This window comes from Macaca nemestrina, chromosome 14, assembly GCF_043159975.1.
Source record: "Macaca nemestrina isolate mMacNem1 chromosome 14, mMacNem.hap1, whole genome shotgun sequence".
Taxonomy (NCBI): Eukaryota; Metazoa; Chordata; class Mammalia; order Primates; family Cercopithecidae; genus Macaca; species Macaca nemestrina.
This window is the reverse complement of record NC_092138.1, coordinates 14,719,243-14,735,707: the sequence shown is the minus strand read 5'-3', so window position 1 is coordinate 14,735,707 and position 16,465 is coordinate 14,719,243. Positions and strand designations below refer to the sequence as shown.

Below are 16,465 nucleotides of genomic sequence, written 5' to 3'. Positions count from 1 at the left end.
TGTCACTGCATTTGACTAGCTTTCCCAAAATGATAGTGCCTCTGAATTAAAATTAAGATTTAAAAGATGGAGTCAGCCATGCACGGATCCTACTTTGCAGATTTTTAGTATTATCTATCTATCTGTAAAGGCAGTCACCTGTATGAAAATAAACACTGTTGGTCGGGCATGGCGGCTCACACTTGTAATCCCAGCACTTTGGGAGGCCGAGATGGGCTGATCACCTGAGGTCAGGAGTTCAAGACCAGCCTGACCAACATGGAGAAACTCCGTCTCTACTAAAAATACCAAAAAAAATCAGTCAGGCGTGGTGGCACATGCCTGTAATCTCAGGAGGCTGAGGCAGGAGAATCGCTTGAACCCAGGAGGTAGAGGTTGCAGTGAGCCGAGATTGCACCATTGCACTCCAGCCTGGGCAGCAAGAGTGAAACTCCATCTCAAAAAAGAAAACAAAAGAAAAAAGAAAGAAAAGAAATGAAAAAAAAAAAAAAGAAAGAAAAGAAAGGAAAAAAAAAAAAGAAAACACTTTTATAACTTTCTGGTTTCCCTGAAGGGAAAATCCTATGCAGGCTGCAATTCTGGTTGAGGTTCATGATTCTGGAGTGTTCTGATTTGCATCAAATATCCAGAACTCATCCAGCTAATGGGGATTCTACAGGACTTCCAAGACCTTCAATTATAAGATCACTACTGATTTGCAATATTACTCTGATAAATGCATATGAATGTAGTGAGATGCATTCAGATTTCAGTTAACATATAAAATGAACATCTTAAAATCAAGGAAATAAGATAGTTAGCATTACTATTTCCAGGGATCGGACATACCACTTATTTGCTTCTGTATCAGTAAAGCTACCTGGGATCAGCTCTCAGTCTACAACCAAATGTGAATATGAAACAATATCCTGTTTTACCCAAATTCCTCTTTCAAGATACGCAAGGGTTAAACTGCCATCCAACTCTATACTGTCTGGACTACTCCAGATGTAGACAAATCCTTTACACAGAAAGAACCACGGGGTTCTTGAATATGAATGTGTAATAAGAATAATTTAATATGAAAAACAATTATTAAAAATGATTTGATAGCATCTAAATTACAAAAAGCAGAGCATCATCTTGCTGATGATCTCAGCAGAGAAAAACTGATCACACACACACACGTTAGAACTTTTTTATTCAACGCCCTACTTCCCTATCAACAACTAGCACAATTCTTAACTGAGATGAGTGCTCCTAACCTGATCCTATGTTCCCTAGATTTAAGCAAAGAACCTTTTTTTCCTGAAGCACTAGGAGAAAACAGATACCTTCCACATAGCAAAGAAAAAGCTTAGAAAAATACATCATTCATCTTTAACGATATCTAGAAATTCAGTTGTAATACAAAATAATTTATCTTTAAACATTTCCCAGCTTTGTTTTAAGTTTGTTTAAAGTACTATATTTAATAGAGATAGAGATAGGTAGATAGATGATAGATAGATAGATAGATAGATAGATAGATAGATAGATAGATAGATAGACAGACAGACAGACAAGCCATCCTACTTCATTCTTCACTTTGTTTCTAATCCTGCCCCATCTGTCTCAGGTTCCTACCCAACTTCATCCCACCCCAAACTCTCCAACCCATGTTAACAACTTTCATCTATATTCTTCCCCTCCTTTTGCCATCCTCACACAAATATATGCCAACTGATTATATTATATATGTGGAGAGATTTTTAATTTATTCTAACAAAATAAGATCATACTGTACATATTTCTCTCACTTTTCTCACTTAACGCTGTATCCTGCCCATCCCTCCAGGATAGTAAGTAGAGATCTAACTTAACGTCTATAGTAACTACAGAATAGTTCATATTATGAATACACACCAGAATGTACTCGATTATTCCCTTTTAATTGTCATTTGGGTTGTTTTTACACTTTTGCAATTTAAACTATTCTACATCAAACCATATCCATCCTTGTGCATAGACCACTATGTGCTTGTATTTTTATTTCTATAATATAGACTCTCAAAAGTTGAATTGTTGGATCAATAGGTATGGGAAAACATTTTAAAGAGAGCAGAAAAATAAAGTCACCTGACTAGCAGCAATTTATAAAAAGGAAGATCACAGAAAATGGCCCCAAACGAGAGCTGTCCTTTCTCTTCTACCTGGGTAGCATTAACTTCTTAGTGTCCTAAGTTGGCTTCAATAAGCATCGGAGATCCTCAGATACAAATAGTGACTCACACTTGTTCCAAAGGATCAGGTAGTGAAGCCCAGAACTGCTCCCCGGTGCTCTCCTTGACTATGTCTGAGTGCTTTCCCAACCAGTTCTCCTCACTCCAAGCTCTGAGGCTCCAGGAAGGTCTAGTGCTTCTCCCACATACATGAAGAATCCTTCCATCATCTGAAGATGGCACTTGTGGTCCTTCTGAGTCTTCTCTAAAATAAACATCCTGGTCCTCTTCATCTGAAGCAGTTCTGAGTGGCCTTCCCCAGCAGGCCCCTCCACCCTCAGTAGATTCTTGTCTGCTCTATGCTTCCTCAAGCTGGGGACCCTAGGCTTGCCAGCCTCATTCTGGACATAATTGTTGTCTCTTTTTAATGCTCTCCTCTTAGTGTTGATTCACCCTGAGTTTACAATAGGCCCACAGTCTGAATTATTTTCATATTTGCTGTTGCTAAGTCACACAAACAAGCCACTACATTCCTGACATCTCCCTCCATTTACTGGGATATGATCACAGGAGAAATCAATACAAGGTGCTCGAGATATGCTCATTATTGAACCCCTTGTCACAGAAGAGATGAGAGCTGGCGGCAGGAAAAAACAAGAGGAGGCACTTTTCAAGTTTAACATTTTCTATTTTTTTCTACCATTATATATGCCCTATTGTGTTTTTCTCTCATATCTAGCCAACATCATTGACCCCATGTCACCAATAAAAGAAGAGTTTCCCTATAAGTTGGAAGGACCTCTCAGTTCTGTCGCAGTGATCCAGGAGTAGCCCCAGGGACCTGAACTGATTAGGTCAATCTCTGCACCCAGGCCTGATGAGGCCAATGTGTTGGGGTTGGTGGCGGCGGGGCAGCACTTTTTCCTTAAGAAACTTACTTAAGATTCTACCAATAGATGCAAAAATTATATTATTATTTTATAAAGTAGTACTGCTAAAGAATGTTCCTTCACAGCGCTGGAACAGGCTAAAAAGATAAATAGTTTCCCCCAAAATGCTGATCTAGTTATGAATGACAAGGTGCATGAGGGTATAGAATAATATGTCTTGTTCAGCTTTTTATCCCCAGAGCTGATTATTGATAAAAGGCTGATTCTCTGAGTGTGTGGATAAATGAATTGGTGAATGATAAACCCCAGGCTCTGAGGCAGATGTCTGGAGGAACACTGAGGCCCTGCCATCACATTCATCCCTTGGTCCCTCTGACAGAATCAAAATACAGATCTAGAAAAGTTTGTCATCTGGATCACTACAGCAATTCCTACGATTTACATTTTGAAAGCCTCTTTTCTCAGCTTCTGTTCTTCTCACTCAACATCTGGAATAAAATTCAGGAACTCTGGAGTTGGTTACAATAGCTACTTCTAGAGGGAGAATTGATTAATTCAATCAACAATTATCTATTGTTATAGGTAACAGACACAGTTTAAATGTTGTACAAACATTCATTGCACAAATGTTAGCAGCTGTCAACAGACAAAAATTCTTTCTTTTTTTTTTCTTGAGACAGAATTTGGCTCTTGTTGCCCAGTCTGAGAGTGCAATGGCTCGATCTCAGCTCACTACAACCTCTGACTCCTGGGTTCAAGCAATTCTCCTGCCTCAGCCTCCCGAATAGCTGAGAATACAGGCACCCACCACAATGCCCAGCTATTTTTTTGTAATTTTAGTAGACACAGGGTTTCACTGTGTTGGCCAGGCTGGTCTCCAACTCCTGACCTCAGGTGATACACCTGCCTTGGCCTCCCAAAGTGCTGGGATTACAGGCGTGAGCCACCATGCCTGGCCAAAAATTCTGTCTTATGGAATCAACCTAAGTGCCCATCAATGGTGGATTGAATAAAGAAAATGTGGTACGTATACACCATGGAATACTATGCAGCCATAAAAAAGAACAAAATCACATCCTTTGCAGCAACATGAATGTAGCTGGAAGCCATTATCCTAGGCAAATCAACACAGGAATGGAAAAACAAATGCCACATGTTCTCACTTAGAAGTGGGAGCTAAACATTGGGTACTCATGGACATAAAGATGGAAACAATAGACACTGGGCATCATGAAAAATATCCAGCTAATAAACATGTAACCCCTGAATCTAAAATAAAAGTTAAAAAGAAATTCTGTCTTCATGGAGGACATATTCAATAGGGGTAAACAGTTATAAAAATAAAAATAAATATGTGAAATACCAGGACTTTAGAAGGTCATATGTGCTATGGAAAAGAATAAAGCCAAGAAGGTGTAACAGATGAGAGAAGACGGCCACCTCTGCTCCCTCTTCCCATACCCACTCCAATCAAACCCATGAAGTACGTGCAATTCTTTTTACTACCTTGCAAAAACATAAAACACTCAAAATCAAATCATTTAAAATTGTAAGTCATTGAACAAGGAGGTTGGGGGTCATCTTTAACCCCAAGTGTGATGGCAATGGTTTGGGGTCAGAAGTCCAGCATTTGAGCACTGTGGTGCACCCACACCAGCTGTATGACTGCTGGAAAAGGAGCCTTCTCAGACGCAACATGGAAGCCCCCATTCACTCCCTGGGACATGTCCAAGGTCTTGAATCCCCTTGTACAGTGATGACTAATCCCTTCTCCAAGCTGCTAAGTGTCTACGCAATCCAGCTTCCATGTGTTCTTATTCTTAAACTACAGGGAAAGGGGAATGACGTAAAGAAAGATCCTAATCTGTGCCAAATATTTGGTGCAGAATCAGTAGAGAAAATGTCTGATGAAGGAGCTATCTGCGCAAACCCACAGCCTGCATTGGAGCCCTCTCCCAACAGTATCATCATGAACAGCCACTGTGCATCTTTACTAGACTGGGCAGCATGGCCACCCTGCGGGAGAAGACGTCCTGGCCCTGTCTAATGTGGTACTCAGGCTTCAGCACCCTTGACAGGGGTACACAGGGCAGTGAAAACTCCAAATCCCCCGGAGAATGAGCCCCTGAGTTTTGAAGAGGATGTCCAACAGTGATCTTGAGAAAGCCACCTAATTTCTCTTTCCTGCTGTGCAGAAGTCACAGTGCCAGGCATCATGTCTACCTTCCAGATGTGTTTGGGTGGATCCAAACGGCTCCTGGCACGTGCACACAGGGCATTATCTAAATGTGAGATTGTGTTTTGTTGAGATAAACACTCCTACAAGAAGAAGAGAAGGAAAGTGGGAGGTGGAAATAGGAGGGAGGGGATGGGGAAGACTGAATTGAACTCAACTCAACAGCTGAAAAGCATTAACTCAGCCATGTAAGTGCTAAAAACAGAGCATACCACCAGAGTAGCAGAGAAGGGGAAAAAATAGTGAAATCCACTTTTAAATGCCAAGAGCTTGTAATTGCACTGAGAACAGCAGGGCTCCTCTCCCACAGCCAACTGATACCTGCCAGACAAGGGCTGGGGAGCCAAGTGTTTCCTCGGGGCAGTTCAGTGGCCCCTTTTGTGTCAGCAGATCCCAGGGTAGCATCATTTTGCTGATTTCATAACACTGAGAACATGGAGAGAGGTACAGCTGTTTATAAAACACAGACAGAATTTCTCATCTCCACATTGAGCCATTGCCCAGAAATGGAGTTGAGGATAGGAAACAATTGAGCAGGATCCTCGGGGAAAGGGAAAGGGGGACTTTCTTTCTATTTCTGACCAAAAACCTCAGTCAAATCTTTTAAAGATCAGATAGGATTTTTTGAGAGAGAAACATCACTTAGCAGCTTTTTTTTTAAAAACCAAACATTTTCCTCCAGTCATCATAAAGAATCATGGGGAAATCAGAAGCATAATTTCAGAAATATACATACAAACTCACAATATTTCTCATATACATTCTGATTTACAGCTAGGAAAAATCTCCCCAGTTTATTTTCAACATTTTTTTTTTATTTTGATAGTTTTTGGGAAACAGGTGGTGTTTGGTTACATGAATAAGTTCTTTAGTGATGATTTCTGAGATTTTGGTGCACCCATTACCCAAGCAGTATATACTGTACCCAATGTGTAGTCTGTTATCCCTCACCACCCCCCACCATTTGTCCTGAGTCCCCAAAGTCCATCACATCATTTTTATGCCTTATAGCTTAGCTCATAGCTTAACTCCCACATATGAGCGATAACATGCGATGTTTGGTTTTCTATTCCTGAATTACTCAATTAGAGTCTTCAATTCCTGCAAATGCCATTAATTCATTCCATTTTACGGCTGAGTAGTATTCCATGGTGTGTGTGTGTGTGTATGTATATATATATGTGTGTGTGTGTGTATGTATGTATGTGTGTGTGTGTATGTATGTGTGTGTGTGTATGTGTGTGTGTGTGTGTGTGTGTGTGTGTGTGTGTGTGTGTATAAAACATTTTCTTTATCCACTCATTGACTGATGGGCATTTGGGCTGGTTCCATATTTTTGCAATTGCAAATTTTGCTGCTATAAACATGCGTGTGCAATTACCTCTTTCATATAATGACTTCTTTTTCTCTGGGTACTGGATACCCAGTAGTGAAATTGTTGGATCAAATGGTAGATCTACTTTTAGTTCTTTAAGGAATCTCTACACTGTTTTCCATAGTGGCTGTACTAGTTTACAACCCCACCAACAGTGTAAAAGTGTTCCCTTTCCACCACACCCACACCAACATTGATTATTTTTTTATTTTTAATTATGGCCATTCTTGCAGTAGTAACGTACCACATTGTGGTTTTGATTTGCATTTCTCTGATCATTAGCGATGTTGAGCATTTTCTCATATGTGTGTTGGCCATTTGTATATCTTCTTTTGAGAATTGTCTATTCATGTCCTTAGCCCACTCTTTGATGGGACTGTTTGTTTGTTTGTTTTTGAGATGGAGTCTCGCTCTGTAGCCGACTGTTCGTTTTTTTCTTGCTGATTTGTTTGAGTTCTTTGAAGATTCTAGATATTAGTCCTCTGTCAAATGTATAGATTGTGAAGATTTTCTCCCACTCTGCGGGTTGTCTGTTAACTCTACTGATTATTTATTTTCTGTGCAGAAGTTTTTCAGCTTAATTAAGTCCCATATATTGATGTTTGTTTTTGTTGCATTTGCTTTTGGGTTTTTGGTCATGAAGTCTTTGCCTAACCCAATGTCTAGAAGGGTTTATCCAATGTCATCTTCTAGAATCTTAATGGTTTTCAGGTCTTAGATTTAAGTCTTTGATCCATCTTGAGTTGATTTTGTATAAGATGAGAGATGAGGATCCAGTTTCATTCTTCTATATGTGGCTTGCCAATTATCCCAGCTCCATTTGTTGAATAGGGTGTCCTTTCCCCATTTCACGTTTTTGTTTGCTTTGTTGATCAGTTGGCTGTAAGTATTTGGCTTTACTTCTTGGTTTTCTGTTCTGTTCCATTGGTCTATGTGCCTATTTTTATACCAGTACCATGCTGTTTGGTGACTATGATCTTATAGTATTTAGTTTGAAGTTGGGTAATGTGATCCCTCCAGATTTTTTCTTTTTGCATAGTCTTGCTTTGTCTATGTGGGCTCGTTTTCGGTTCCATATGGTTTTTAGAATTGTTTTCTCTAGTTCTGTGAAGAATGATGGTGGTATTTTGATGGGAATTACATTGAATTTGTAGATTGCCTTTAGCGGTATGGTCATTTTCACAATATTGACTCTATCCATCCATGATCATGGGATGTGTTTCCGTTTGTGCTGTCTATGATTTCTTTCAGTAGTGTTTTGTAGTTTCCCTTGTAGAGGTCTTTCACCTCCTTGGTTAGGTATATTCTTAAGTTTTTATTTTTATTTTTATTTTTTTTTGCAGCTATTGTGAAAGGGATTGAGTTCTTGATTTTATTCTCAGCTTGGTCACTGTTGCCTATATTCCTGTTGTGCACATGCCACGTACAGTGATGCTAATGGTTTCAAATGTGCTGCATTCAATAATGAAATGGTTCGAAAGCATACACTACCTCTGCACATATGCAAAATGACGCTTGAGCACCTAAAGGGCAGAACATTGCTCACTCATTCTCCAACTGTGACTCTAGAAATATGTGTAAATAAGCCAGCCGCAGAGATTGCAGGCTACATTCACGACTGCTCTCTTCTACATGGAAATGATTATAATCATTAAACAACAACTGTTACTATCAGCTTCATCAGCAACAGTGATGATCCTTCCCCCATTCTTACTGAAATGATAATCACTGTGTTTCCCCAGCTTCCAAAGCAGAGACAGGTTTTTAGAATCATGTTTAATTCATCTTCCTCTTGTTACAGTTCCCTCCTGTGCTTTTATCACACACAGGCATGCCCACACACACACGTAGGCACTGACTAGAGTCACTCAGAGGACTCTCTTAGGGGAGATTGGAATGCTGAGTGGTTGCCTCACAAATCCTTGGTCTCTGAATTCTCTGTCTGCCTATGCCTGCTCAGGAAAAGCTTGAAAAGAGACTTTGGGGTCCAACACTTCTAACCTCAAGTTTGTCATTTGAACAAATTGCTGTGTCCAAACTTAAAACTCCCTGCCTCCATTTCCTCAGCTGTAAAATGGGAATAATAATGGAACCAACCACAGAGAGCAGGGCATCAAACTTTCTCTGTAAAAGGCTAGAGAATAAATATTTTCAACTTTGGAAGCCTCAAGTTTTCCGTCTCAACGACTCCACCCAGTTGTTGTAGTAGAGAAGCAGCCACCACCAATACATAAACAAATGTGTATAGCTGTGCTCCAATAAAACACTGAAGTTTGAATTTGTATGATTTTTGTACGCCACAAAAATCTTATATATCTTTTGATTTTTTTCAACCATTTAAAAATGTAAAACCTATTCCTAGACCAAAGGCCATATGAACATAGGTGGTGACAAGGTGTGGCCTGCAACCTGTTGTAGAGACCGCGATGAGGATAACGTGAGCTCATGACTGCAGAGCACTCTGCAGCCTGCTGAGACCTGTGGACTGAGTGCATGGGAGTTATTGTTACTCTAAAATGCGGGGAAGAAATCAACATGGTTAAAGTCACGTCCTTCAATGTTACCTTGCCTTTTACCTTGGTTGAAAGAGTGAGGGGGCACTGTCATCTCCCAGGCAGGAGTGAGGAAGAAGTGGGCATGAGACAGGTGTGTATATGAAGAGATATTTGGCAGCCTTGGCATCTAAAGGACAGCTTTGCTGCCTGAGCCAAGGGTACAGTGACCTAAACATTTTAGCCAAAAGGTTAGCAAGAACACATGAAACTGAAGGCAAGAAACCCAGGAATCTCTTTGCTGCTGATGTTGTACAACTAGCCAGACCCTTGGAGTCATGTTGGTAGGTGTAAATCAATATGTAGAAATAACAACTGTAACAGCAAAATTCAACTACTTATATAATTTGGTATTGAGATTTTATACTGTTAAGTTACATCCAAAAATCAGGCACTATAAAGGCTCTCTCACCAAAGGGAGACATGAACAAAGCCTTCCTACCCACTTCACCCACACCTGAACCACCTCTAGTACTCATATACAGAGCATGGAACCCCATGCCTATCATGGTTATCATTCAGATGCTCATGCTGCCAACACGTGTAGTTTTGAGTTGTGTGGGCCTTTAAGAAAGAATGCGGGCATTCCTGAAAGAAGAAGGAAGCCCCTGGAAGTACTGCCCCAGAGATATGAGGACTTCCCCCAGGAGAGGCTCCCTATTCCTTCTGCTTCCCCTACTACCCCTGTCACACTACCCTCCTTCCCATGAGGAGTGCTAGGTACTCCCTGAAACCCCTGCACACACTACTACATCCAGTCAAAATGATGTCAGTGTTGCCACCAATCATCGCATAAGCATAAAGTTAAGAATTAGAAATCTATGGCTTGTCAAATGTGTACACCATTTAGAACTGCATGCTATAAAATTAAGGCTTTTGTCATTACTATTGTTACTATCCTCTCCTTCCATATTGGGAAACAAAGAATGAGCACAGCATGGAAACTATTTTTAGGCTCAAATTGCATTAACTTTCCAGAAGGATCAAATATAAAAATTCTGATGAAACGATTGAACTTGGGAGAATAACAGATACCTGGCCCAACCTAATGAGCTGTCTCTCGAATAAGGTAAAGAGGTGTCCAAAGCTGGAGACTCTCCATGGCTGAAACAAAAATCACAGCTGCTCTTCCTGGAAAGAAACTCTGGGGAGAAGAAAACTGGGAAGAACAAAGGCATCCAAAACTAAACCATAGTACTTGGGGACTTTGTACTTTTTTATTTATGTAATGAGCTGTGTTCAGTTGTATGTTTTGCTTTTTTTTTGTAAAGAAAATGGCATTTGAACGTCCACTTCTGCTCTAAAAAGAGCATCTTAATCCTAGTCAGAAAGCATTTATTGTGAATCCATAACATGCATCATCTTTTATACAAAGCCATGGAGCAGGTGAAGAAATTTTCCAAACCCAGTGCTGGAGATTATGATTAGACAAGTATGGGTACACAAATGAGGATGATGGGATAGGCTGCCCCTCCTTCTGCAGGCAGGGTTTCAGCCACAATAGGGATTGGAAGAAATGAATTGTGCAAAGCTTTCCTGTCAAAAGCATGTGACCAAGGTCAGCAAAAAAGAACAACGTGCACAAAGGGGGCTGGAGGTAGTAAGCTAAAGAAAGAGGCTAAAGAAAAATGCTGAGGAGTACAGGAGGTCTAAAAAACCCACATCCACCTAGAACCTCAGAATGGAACCCTATTTGGAAATAGAGTCTTTGTAAATGTAATTGATTAATTAATTACAATGAAGTCATACTAGGTTAGGGTGGTCACTAAATCCATTGACTGATATCTTTATAAGAGAAAGGAGAGTGAGACTTTGACACAGGGCACAGAGAAACATAAGGAGACCCCATGTGAAGATGGAGGCAGAGTGTGGAGTGAGGCAGCTACAAGCCAAGGAAGGCCAAGGACTGCAGGAAACCAGCAGAAGCCAGAAGACGCAAGAAGCATTCTTCCCCAGAGCCTTCGGAGGGAGCGCGGCCCTGCTGACACCTTAGTTTCAGACTTCGGGCCTCCAGAACTGTAAGCAAATAGATTTCTATTGTTTCAAGCCACCCAGTATGTGATACTTTCTTACGGATGCCCAAAGAAACTAACACACTCAGCAAGGGGAAAACTGGAAGGACAAATAGAGTTGAGAGTCAAGCATCCAAGCTGGCCTCATGAGTATTGAGACCTGTGGCTTTACACCAGAGCAAAATCAACGCTCTTGGATCTCTCTCTCTCTCTCTCTCTCTCTCTCTCTCTCTCTCTCTATCTCAATTTCCTACTGACAAAAAATAATTTATTAGCAAGAGAGCTCTTTGTTGGATTAGCCCCAAGGGGGATGTTGGAACGCTAAGGAATGAGACATAAACATGAAGTACCAAGACTATCACCATCACAGTCAGGAATTCCATGCCAGCCCAGGTTTCCAGGGAGTGCCATCACAACTTCTGAGCACCATTGTCATCAGCCAGCAGCAACTTGACTCAGTACTGCTGTAATGGCTGAGTTGTATGCATGTGTTATGCAGAGGCTGGGGGTCCTCCCTACCCTGATTTGCATGCAGAAGCCATTTCCAAGCACCCCTGCCCCTTCAGGGTGCTTGGCAGCAGCACAGTCTCTGGTAAATAGGGCAAGAATAGGATCTTAACTACCTTGCTGCGCTAATCAGGTCTCAGACAGGCACCAGCCAGGATTAAGTGGAGAGCTTGTTTAGAAGAGTAAGTGAGCTTTCTTTCATTTCAGTCTCTGTTTCTATAGAACATGCTTAATGCATATGCACCCTACTTCCTTCTTCCTTCCTTCCTTTCTTCCTTTTTCCTTCCTTCCTTCCCTCCTTCCTTCCTTCCCTCCCTCCTTCCTTCTTTACTTCCTCCCTTTCTTCCCTCCTTCCTCCCTCCTTCCTTCCTTCTTTACTTCCTTCCCTCCTTCCTCCCTTCCTTCCTTGCTTTGCATAAAGATTTCTCTCCTTTTGTTTATTTTATTTTCATTACCAAATCATATCAGAATATATTCTCATGGTAAAAGATATGAGTGCAACATAACTATATATAATAAAATGCAAAAGCCTCATGTCCCAATATTCCACTCTGTTCCCCAGAGGTAACCACAGTTAAGTATACATCTTTCCAGTCCTTCTTCCATGCACTATATAGTCGCACAAAATAATTCTACTTTTATATAAAAGTATCATTCTTCATGTGGTATTTTAATCTGATTTTTAAACTCAACAATATATCTAATAAGCCTTTCCATGTCAATAATACATGTCTGCCTGTTTTTTAAATGACTATGTATACACACATAATTTATCCTTGCAAAAATTACTGGCATTTTTATTGCTTTCTCCATGTTATAAGCAATGCTGTAATAAACATCCTTGCTTAATATACACCTGTGAGTGAAAAAATTTTGCTACAGATAGATTTGTAGTAATTGATTTGCTGGACCAAGAGACATAGGCATTTTTAATCTTGAAAGATACAACCAGATTACCCTCCAAAGTGGCTTTATCAGTTTATACACTTTCACCAGAAGTGTTACCCTCATCCTCATCAACTGGATATTATCAATAATTACAATTTTCTCAGTATAGGAAATAAAAATATCTTATTCTAATTTGCATTTCCTTCATAGCTAATGATATTGAGCATCTGTTTGTGAGCTTCTTGGTCATTTATTTTTATTCCTTGTCTGAGTCTTTTGCATATTTTTATATTGAGTGGTTCATCTGTTGGTTTGTAGCATCATACATAATACATTCTGCATATTTCTACTCGTTATATGTTGGGCAAATGTTCTTCCTATTATATTCCCTGTGCTTTAATTTGCTTTACAGTCATTCATTCAACAAACATTTACTAAGAATCTACTCTGGTTGGGCATGGTGGCTTATGCCTGTAATCCCAGCACTTTGGGAGACTGAGGCGGGGGCGTCATGAGGTCAAGAGATTGAGACCATCCTGGCCAATATGGTGAAAATCCATCTCTACTAAAAATACAAAAAATAGCTGGGCGTAGTGACATGCACCTGTAGTCCCAGCTACTCAGGAAGCTGAGGCAGGAGAATTGCTTGAACCCGGGAGGCGGAGGTTGCAGTGAGCCGAGATCATACCACTGCACTCCAGCCTGGGCGACAGAGCGAGACTCCATCTCCAGAAAAAAAAAAAAAAAATTCTACTCTGCAAATAAACAAAGTATTCTAGTTCAAAAGTTTAGCTTTTGCACAAATTTGTCAGGATTTTGCTTCATTGTTTCTGGGTTTCGTATTTTCCTCAGGAAGCCCTGGGCTACACCATGATTATAAAACATATTCTTAAATTTTTACCTAAAACTTTTATAGATTGTTAAACATATTTGGCTTTTGAGTACATCTAGAATTAATCCTATGAATTGTGTGAGCAATGTCCTTTTTCCCAACCCCAAACAGGTGGAAAGACAATTCAAAAATCATGCCTTAAAAGAATGCCTTGAATAAAAATTTATCTGCCCCTTGTATGAAATACAATCTTTACCATAACCCATATTCCATAAATAATGGATTGGTGTGGGGACTGGGAACTGCTTTTTTTCTGTTCCACTGATTATTTTCCCATTTCTGGCTCTATATCTTAATTACTATATGTGTCTCTTACTATGTCTCCTTAAATTGCTATAGCTCACATGCCTTGGTTTACTATCCAACAGAATAAGGACCCACCAGTGGTCTTTTTATGTATTTATTGGATAGCATTGAGCATGTTGCCTTTGCAAATGAGTCTTAAGAACATTGTTAAATGCCGTAAAGAATCTCACTGAATTTTTAATTTGAGAACCATTGAATGTACATATTAATTTATGAAGAATTGACTTTATTAAGAATATTAACTGAAATATGAGATGTCTTCATTTTTGGAGCTTTTTATCTACTCTACAACAATGCTACAATAGGATTTCACAGTTTTAGTCATACCAATCTGGCACGAATCTGTTAACATTTATTTATAAGACGTTTATTTTTACTTGTTACTGTTATTGTAAATAATAGCACTTTTCCCCCATTACATTTGAAAAACAGTTAGCGCTTGTGTATAAGACAGCTATTGTTTTAGGATATTAATCTCATATCCAAAGAGAAAAGGCATTTGTTGTGGGTAGGGCATGGCTAGGGAAGGCAAGTGGAGAGCCTGGAGAGAGTTACAGAGGACAAAACCAAGTTTAGGACACCATTTGGGTCTCTGAGAAGGATCCAGCATCCCTCAACACTACCGGCTTGGCTGAACGGAGTGAGGTGTAAGGGGCAAGATGAAAGGGACCCCAGGGTAGTTGTGGGAAACTCTTCTGTGCGGAACTCTGAAAATTTTACTGAAATTTTTGTACTGAAGAAATGGTGGCATGGTGTGTTTAGGCAGAGAGGAAGCCTAAGATAGCGTACACAAGTTTCTCTGAGGCTGAGTAGTTCCTGCCTGTCCAAGAGGTGAATACAGATGTGCGGAGTGCCAATGAGAAAGAGACTTGGAGTGCAGGCCACAAGAGGACAGCGTCTAGAGACTTGCACCCTGAGGCCACGGCAGGAACCACTGACCCCAGCAGCACACACCAACCCCACTCAAAAGTCAGGTGGGACCGGTTCCATCCAGAGAGGATGCAGTGGGGAAAGATGCCAACAACCTGAGACACACCGAGGAAAACTCAGGGAATGTACATGAGAGACAGGTCACCCTCACTACCGAGACAGTACATAAGTTTCTCTGGCCTCATGATGCCATTCTGGGGTGCAGAGAAAGGGAAAAGCTCTTCATGTGGAAGGAAAAAAAGCCAGTATGGAGTATGGGTTTTCAAGCAATTACATTTAAATTATGTATTGACTGAGCAATTTTCTGAAAGTGATCAAATTCTACACTAGCAGATCCTAGGCCAGGCTCTGTGGCTCTCGCCTGTAATCCCAGCACTTTGGGAGGCTGAGGCAGGTGGATCACTTGAGTTCAGGAGTTCAAGACTAGCCTGGCCAACATGATGAAACCCCATCTCTACTAAAAATACAAAAAAATTATCCAGGCATCGTGGCGGGCGCCTGTAATCCCAGCTACTCAGGAGGCTGAGGCAGGAGAATTGCTTGAACCCAGGAGGAGGAGGTTGCAGTGAGCTGAGATTGTGCCATTGTACTCCACCCTGGGCGACAAGAGCGAATCTCTGTCTCAAAAAATGAAAACAAAAAGTAAACTAGCAAATCCTGAGTTAAACTGAAGTGACAAGATTAAATGCTTTGCCCTCAAAGAAAGAAGAAAATCACAAGCAAGTTGAATTCAGTCATAGGAAAACAATATTGCATTTCTGCACATGAGTCATAGTGTGTAACTTTAAAATTTTTTTCATGCTAATATAATTTGAACAGCTACAAAAATCCTGTAGAACATACATTATCTGTCCTCTTGATATGTGCCACTTCATGTATACACATTGGGCCACATTCCACAGTTACGCAGTCAAGGCTAAAAACTCTGTTATAGCAGGGTGTAGTGGCATATGCCTGTAATCCCAGCTACTCAGGAGGCTGAGACACAAGAATCGCTTGAACTCAGGAGGCGGAGGTTGCAGTGAGCCAAGATCATGCCACTGCACTCCAGCCTGTGTGACAGAGTGAAACTCTGTCTCAAAAAAAAAAAAAAAAAAAAAAATTCTTAGTGAGAAGTCACTGTCATGTTGCATAGCAACATCCCTTCATGAAAAGCAAGGACTCTGCAAAACCAAACATTCAAAAATATGCAATTCAGTTAACACTTTGTTTGAAGGCAAACTGTTATCTGAATACTCTTAAAGAAACAAAAAATGGATCAACATCTCAGTCCACATTTGTACCTATGAACATGGCAATGGCATAGAAAAATGAGAAGGGTGTTCCCTCAGCACTGCCCAATCATGAAGCCCACCTGCATTTTTACCTAATAGAAAAGCAATAATTAAAAGTTTGATTTTAAGGTTCTAATTCCAGGTAGAATGGGTTAATTGCACCCCACTCCATCTCTTTCACTGAATGCAGCTATAAAACCCAGCAGAATACATGCAGCAAGTATTCAAGGGCTCTGAAAAGTAAATAGGAGCAAGCGGATTGGAAAGGAAGATGAGAAGGCAAAGGGCCCTGCTAACTAGTGGTAAATTCAGCACGATTCTCCCTCCAGTATCCTCTGGACAGAAGCCAGGAGACACATGAAAGTGGGCATCAGCTCCTAAAAAGAATACTCCAGAAGATGCTCCTAATTTTGGCTTGAGGAA

General features: G+C 40.5%; 1 protein-coding gene across 3 annotated transcripts in view; it reads right to left on the bottom strand.

Moving 5' to 3' along the window:
• LOC105498745 (FERM domain containing 3) overlaps positions 1-16,465 on the bottom strand; it is a 294,366-nt gene that overhangs the window by 97,963 nt on the left and 179,938 nt on the right. The window lies entirely within an intron of this gene.